The following is a 6,531-nucleotide window of genomic DNA, read 5'->3' on the forward strand; positions in this document are numbered from 1 at the left end:
TAATCGCGGTACGGGCACACGGAAGAAATGATGGGGAGAAATGGTCTGGCCATGGTTGAAAGCGTCAGTGAGCACGACGGGGAAGGAGAATCATGAAACCTGAAAGGGGACGACAATATTTCGAGACGCGTTAAATGTATAAAATACCAAAAACCGCTTCTGGCTTCAAAGAAAAAAACGAGTACCTTTGCAAACAACTCGTGGCCTTCAAGAGTCGAGAAAGGAAATTTCCTTTCCCCGAATGTGTCTTTTTTATTTATTTATTATGCCTTTCTAAAATGCTTATGGCTGAAGCCATCGCCCCCCCCCCCCCCGGCCCCCTCTTTTTTCTCCCGCTTTATGCTTTTTTTTTTCTAGGCTACTTGGGGAGGGGGTGAATCGCCCCCTCCTTAACCCCTTGTTTCAGCGCCTCTGCCCAGAAAAGTTCCAAGTACTTGGAGGAACAGTACAGCGTGCAATTTTCGAAATAATGTTTCCAGAGGTTCCGGAATTAAACAGATTGGCGTTCCATGAACTCCCGAGCGGCCATGGCAGACTGGCGAGCGAGAGGCTCGTGCCATGGCTTGTAGTGTGTAGACGCGCTCATTGGCGTCCTTTCTAGTTCCTACCTGTGGCGCCAGGCCACGTGGCGTCAGGGTTATCAGCTGAAAACGACAAATTCGATGGTGCGTGATCGAATTGACGGTGACAAGTTTCTGTACGATGGAAGATTGAAGTCATTGCGTTCTCAAAAACAGCACCGACAATACTGACAACCCTACATCACTCTCATTTCCTTCGATGAAAGCGGAATTACGCCCAGTTTGGCTAAGCTTGGAAAGCCGCCCACACCGATGTTTTTGGTCGTGTACGTGTCCAGGGTCGCTAAACCCGTCAAACACAAAGTTGGGGCCAAAGTTCGCAGAGTGTTCTGATTGGACTCTCGCGACGATGGCGTCTCGCGGGACGACATGTCAATCATCCAGACACTCGGTGCTCAAATTTAAAGGGGCCATGAAACGAATTTCGTGTTGGGATGATTTTAAATTGGGACTTTACTAATCGCATATCGCTTAGTGGGCCAAAAGAAAGAGGCTAGAAAGTCAAAAGCCAACTTTTCGGTACGAACATTTGAAAATATAGCCGACTATTTTGTACCTTCTTGCCTTCAAAAGCTCTCCGCCTTTTCATTATGATAGATCCGCGGTTCCCAAAGCGCGTCACCGGCGCCAAACTGACGTCAGCAGAGCCCAGCTCACGCATTGGACACGAGAACTGCGTCACTCGAACGTATGCGCTCGTCAACAATCAATCCGTCGACGAATATTTGGATTCGCGTTCGTGGCCAATGAGTGCCCTGACGGAGTTTATTGTCACTGGGGAATGACAAGTTCTATGGTGTGCATAAAAAGCACCGTGGAAGCTAGGAGTCATCGCACCGGTGCCGAAGGAATGTCACTACCACGTGATTTCACAATTCGCATTTGAGTTGAGGATTAAAGCTAAGGAGGAAGAAGCAGGAAAATCGTTTCATGACCCCTTTAAGCGAGATTGCGAAACGCAAAGTCGTAGTGAGCTTCGCCGGTGCGCGCGCGAGCAACACCGTGGGACCAGCCGATAGTAAAGCCCCTCTATCCTGGGAAAAGTGGCGCCATTCATTGTTGTTGACATGCTCGAGACACGTGCCGCGCGCCACTTCCGGGAAGAACATGGCGTCCGAAATGTCGCTCAGTGCTGCGCTACAGTCTAGCTGCGCTGTGCCGCCATGATCTTCCCAAGGGCTGCACGTGCCTCGTGCATCGACGCACCTTGCGCCACTTTTGGAACATGAAGGGGCTTTAGCCGATCGAACGGCTGCACTGGAGACGTCGTGCCCGCGTGTCCCTACATCCCTACGCTGCGTTAGAGCCAATGCTGTTTCGATTGTCCCTAGGCAGGCTGTGAATACTCGGAACTTTCTCATCGCGAGATCGTCGTTTGTGGAAGTTTTTGGGGACGACCAAGCGGCGTTTCACAACTTTGGGAAGGAGTTATTTGAGGCCAAAATCTTTGCTTCGCAATCGAGCCGAAGATTAAAATCTGTGATATCGTGGAGCCATGCGCGGCGTACGCCCGGCTTTAGAGCTCATCATCCACCAGTGTCAACAAAGCTACCGGGGTCACCAAGAGACGGTTTATGTGGGTACGTCAGTAGTGTGTGAGAGATGAGGCGACGGGGGATGGCGACGAAAAACCGAGGGAAATAAAAAAGGGGACGATTAACGCTCAAATATGGGCGAGGAAGTGCCGTAGCAAATGTTAGGGAAAGAGAGGGGTAGTGAAGAAGGGGATATTGTCACGGGTGGTGACCAAAACAACAGGAAATAAACAGGAAGAAATAAACGTTTAATGTGGCGAACTTGTGCCAAAAAAAAAAATAAAAGGGTACAAAAGATAATAACAGAGCGTCGCGGGCGTCGAAGTCGGCGTAGCAGCAGAGTCGAACGCTGGGGCGAAACTGACTCCGCTCGCCTTGCGGAATCCCTTATGTACCCTCGTGGGTTTCTGGATCGTTCGGCGTAGAAGGTTCGGCGCGTAGAACATTCTAACCTCGAATCAGCAAGACGGTTCTTGAATTCACCAGAACATCAAATGACACTGTCAACAAAAATGTGTAGCCGCGGCCAGGAATCGAACCCTGGCCTTCTGCGTGGGAGGCAAGCGCGATAAGCGTTAGGCCACGCGCGCGCTGCCTACTTGGCCGGATGCGCGCGCGGCAATATCCCTTCTACTGATTTTTTTATTACACCGTTCTGAGATATATGGGCACTATATTGAAGGCTATGGTCTGGGGCTGGTGCGATAGCCTCTCCCCCCCCCCTTCCATTTTTATACCCCTTTCCCCCTCTTTCGATGCCACTTGAGGGGGGGGGGGGGAGTCGTTCCCTTCCCCATCCCCGTTTCGACGCCCCTGCTTAGAGATATTTCAACTGAACAGCGCAGGGTGCAATTTTTGAAAATAATGGTTCCAGGGGTTCTGGAATGGAAATCGTTTGCGTTCCATGATATCAGGAGCGGCTGTACCGACTTTCAAGAGAGAGGCTCGTGCTAGGGCTCGTAGTGTGCCGGCGCGTTCGGTGGCGTCCTTTTAGAGTTTCTCTACTCCTGCCTAGGGTGCCTTCATGTGCGCTTTGCTTAGGGTGGAGACATCTGGCCATTTGTTTCCACCTTTACATTTATTTTTTGTTCAGAAGCGCGTGAAAGAGCGTGTCCCTGCACGCGTCTGTGGCGCTGACTGTGCTCTGGCGACATTTTGTTTTTGAGACGTCGTCGTGTTTCTTCCACCCAGTCTCAGGTGGTCTAAAAAAATGGTAATTTTGTTTTCGTCAATTTCTTTGTATTTTCCCCGAGAGTGCGTCAAGTCGGCATCGGGCACTACAAAGGGTGGCATCACTCTAAACAGAAGGTCACTGCGGCACCCTACCCCTGACATCAGGGTCGGGATTATCAGTTGGGGACGATCAATTCAACGGTGCGTGTTCGAGTGGACGGGGATAAGTTGGATTGTGTACGATGGAAGCTTGGAGTCATCGCGTTCTTTAAGCAGTACCGTTTCCATTGAGGAAAGCAGAATTAATCCCAGTCTGGCTAATCTTGGGAAGCCGACCACACCGACGCTTTCGCTAGCGCACGTGGCCAGTAGTCATTAACAAAGAAACAAAAACAGTCAAATGATTTTGTTCCGTCGATGGGGGGACAACTCTCCGGAGGCGAAATCCACCGAAAGCGGACGCTACTCGGCTGGTTCTGACCTAGCCAGGTCGGGCTGCACTTTGATCATGAGAAATGAAAGGAATGGCAGGTATGCTGTTCAGAAAATTCTGCTTTATTGGCGGAAATAAGAGCGGTATCAGACTGTCAACTTGGACGGTGTTACTTTTAGAATGCCAGTATCCGAACCCCCCGCCGTGCTTTCTCGAGACTATCAAACTTGTCGGTCGCAGCTGGGAATCCTTGTCGTGACGTCACACGTATGAACCACGGTCGTCCCCGCGCGCTCTCTCGTGCTGCTCTTGTTGGGCGCCTAGGGAGGGCTGGAGATTTTCCGTCCCTTCAATGGAAACCGTCGCGAAGGTGAACGGATCTGCGGGTTTCTGAGGAAAGAAAACTTGGCGGCAATCATTCGCCTCCTCCCCACACCATTTCCCAACACAAAGAATCTTTGTATTGGACGAGACTAGCGACTTAGTGGAGGAAACAGCCCATAAAATCTATCGCTGTACAATGAGCCTGGCACTCAAAGTACAGAATTATAGTACCTCATACTCCCTCGTATATCGACAAACTCCAAAAAGTAATCCCCAAGACGGTCTATATCAAAATCGTGGAAAAACAAAACATCTAGGATGGGAGCCCTCGAGCTCGAGTAACGTTAAAAACCCAAGATTCACAGTAGGAGTTTTCTATAGACTCGTCTTTTCAGGTCGCAGTAAGTGCTGACACGGTTGATATTATTAACGACCCACTAGTGTGGCCTGAGGGGTGTCTCTTTCGTCAGTTTCGTGGTGTACTAAGAACCGACGAACTTGCTAATGCAGACACGGGAGAAGCTTAAAACTTTATCAATCTACTACCAAGACGTAAGGGGCCTTCGCACTAAGGCCGATACGTTCTCTGAGGGGGTAGCACTTTCAGACTACGACGTGTATTGTATTACAGAAACTTGGCTGCTAAGTGACATCTCATCTTATGAATATTTTTGTGACAGCTACTCCATATTTCGCCGCGACCGCAATTACGGAGTTACCGGACGGAAATACGGTGGTAGTGTAGTCACAGCCATACGCAACAACATTACGGCAGTTCGTCGCTTGCACCTCGAAAGGTATGAAGAATGTGTTTGGCTTGAAGTGAAATCTGGCGGACCCAAAAATCTTTTAATTGGAAATTATTATATACCCCCGTTTCTCGATTCCAAGGAATTTGAGCGGGTTCTGATAAGTTTATCAGAAAAACTCGACCCCGCCAACTTTAACGTGATCATTGTTGGCGATTTTAATGTACCTGGTACGTGGTGGTCGAGCGAAGTTTCAGAGTCAAGCTGTCGTAAAGGAAATCAGCTCTTAAATTTTGTTCACTACAACGATCTTTACCGCGGCGAAGTTCCTTCAGACGTATGTGGAAACGCTCTGGACGTTCTTTCTACTAATCTTGAAACTTACAATATTGCAATAGTGAGCAATCCAATTGTTTTTCTCTTTCTCTCGTCCGTGAAACACAAAAACGTATATCGGTTTGATTACGCCAACGGCTCATATCTTGACTTTTATCTTTTCCTTGCTGCGTACGCGTGGGACGACGTCCTTCGTTTACACTCGATTGACCAGGCGGTCACTGCTTTGACCAATATTTTGATGACCGGCATGCACAGCTTTATACCTCGTAAACAAACTTATTGATCAAACAGATATCCCCCCTGGTTCTCTCGCGAATTAAAACGCGTAATGCGCAAAAAGTTACATTTGGACCGTCTTTACCGCGCTACTAACAGCAACGAAGTTTATGACAGGTTTAAAATATGCCGAGCCACGGTCGAAGAACTGTATAAGCGCGATACAGAGGCTTATCGTAGACAAGTCGAAGGAAGTGTTTCCTAGCGTCCCCGGGAGTTTTGGCGATTGGTTAAAAAGCATACTCGAGATAGGTCGAGTCCTGCTTCACTTATGATTGACGGAGTATATATATTCTTCTGATCCTGATAAGATATGCAATCAATTCGCAAAGTTTTTCCTGTCCACCTTTTCATCAGTCAGTGTCGAAAACACAGAGATTTTACTAACTACTCATAACCATTTTCCTCCTCCGACAATTGACCTCGCCGACGTTGTTTGGGCAATTAATCAGCTCCCATCTAAAAAATCTTGTGGCCTTGATGGCATACCGAATTTCATAGTCAAGGGGTGTGTCGACTTACTGGCTCCCATTCTACACCACATATTTTCTATGTCGCTGAAGCAGTCTATCTTTCCAACCGCCTGGAAAAAGGGCTTGGTAATCCCTCTTCCTAAATCACCTCATCGAATAACACAAACTATAGACCGATATCAATGCGTTCCGCATTTTCGAAGGTATTCGAAAAAATCATTCATAAGCATCTAACACACTGTTTTAAGCGCTTAATACCCGAAGTTCAACATGGTTTTTTGAGCGGCAGGTCTGTTGAAACGAATCTTGCGTGTTTTTTAAATGATGTTGCCCCCAGAGTCTGTTCGCGAGAGCAAGTTGACGCAGTGTATTTTGATTGTAGCAAGGCATTTGATCGTGTAAACCACAAGTTACTGTTACACAAACTTTCTGTTTCTGGTCTCAGCGACGAGTACTGTTCTTGGTTTGAAAGTTATCTTTCTGCAAGAGAAAACTGTTTCGGCTACGCAAATGTTAGATCTTGTTTTTTTCCTGTGCCATCTGGTGTACCCCAGGGTTCCAATCTGGTTCCTCTTCTTTTTAATATATTTGTTAAAGATGTCCAAGACATCATTCGCCATTCGAGCCTCTTGCAGTTCGCCTGACGAC

Source organism: Ixodes scapularis, unplaced genomic scaffold (genome assembly GCF_016920785.2).
Source record: "Ixodes scapularis isolate PalLabHiFi unplaced genomic scaffold, ASM1692078v2 PGA_scaffold15__6_contigs__length_5221840, whole genome shotgun sequence".
Taxonomy (NCBI): Eukaryota; Metazoa; Arthropoda; class Arachnida; order Ixodida; family Ixodidae; genus Ixodes; species Ixodes scapularis.